Consider the following 1020-nt stretch of genomic DNA (forward strand, 5'->3'; position numbering starts at 1 on the left):
CACTCATTTTTCCAGATTAGTCTAGTCTAGAATTTCTCTCTCTAGAATTAGGTTAAAATTCTCTCCCAATTCCACTTCAATTCCAATCACATTTCATTTCAAGTAGCTAGATTTGGAGAAGATTGAGCACATCAACTTTCAATTGATCAAGATTGTTAGAAGAATTCCATTTTCATTCAAGTAATATTCCAATTTCTACTTTTGTTATTCAATTCTTAGTTTGTGATTTGATTTGTGATTTGATTTGTGCTTTGATTTGTGATTTGATTTCAATTCTAGTTGATTAGATTTGCTCAATTGCTTTGATGATGCCTAGTTTAGAGATGTGTGGCTAGTTACTTTGTGGATTTGGACTAATTGAACATGCATGTGTTTCTTGAGCTCTCATATCATATAACTAGGGTAGAATGATGCTTTTTGGATATCTTGATTGCGGTTTGGGGTGTTTGTTCGACCTCTACTCCAACTAGGCCGGTTGGACTAGAGAGCTAGGGTAGAAAGCTTTCACCTATGAGAATAGGGAATGCTTGAAGACCTCACCAACCTCTTTTCCTTCTCACCTTTGAGAAAAGGGAGAGGGAAGGCAAAAGGCACATAACGTGTTTGTCAAAATGCCTCTTCTAGCCTAATGTTCACAAGGATGACATTACGGTCTAAGAAGTGAGTCCATTGACCACGAGAGTGGCAGTGGTGTGAGTGACCTTGTCTCATGTGAGTCCGTTGAGCGTTTTCAAGCCCTAGTACCTTAGGAAATCAAGAGATTGCATGTGTGCTAGATTAGTCCGAATCCTCCTTTCCAATACTTGTTTTACAACCCTTTAGCTTTCGTCTATAAGACATCTTTAGAATGACATACACAACCATCTTGATTAGGACTAGCTTTTGAAAAATAGGCGCTCTTGTGACTAATTCCTTGTCTACCAAATCCTTCCTTACCTTTCCTTGAGACCGACACTCGGGAACTTCTTCCCGTTTTAACACCTACCTCTTTCCATCCACCGCGAAAACTACAACTCATCA

Source organism: Ipomoea triloba, chromosome 16, assembly GCF_003576645.1.
Source record: "Ipomoea triloba cultivar NCNSP0323 chromosome 16, ASM357664v1".
Lineage (NCBI taxonomy): Eukaryota > Viridiplantae > Streptophyta > Magnoliopsida > Solanales > Convolvulaceae > Ipomoea > Ipomoea triloba.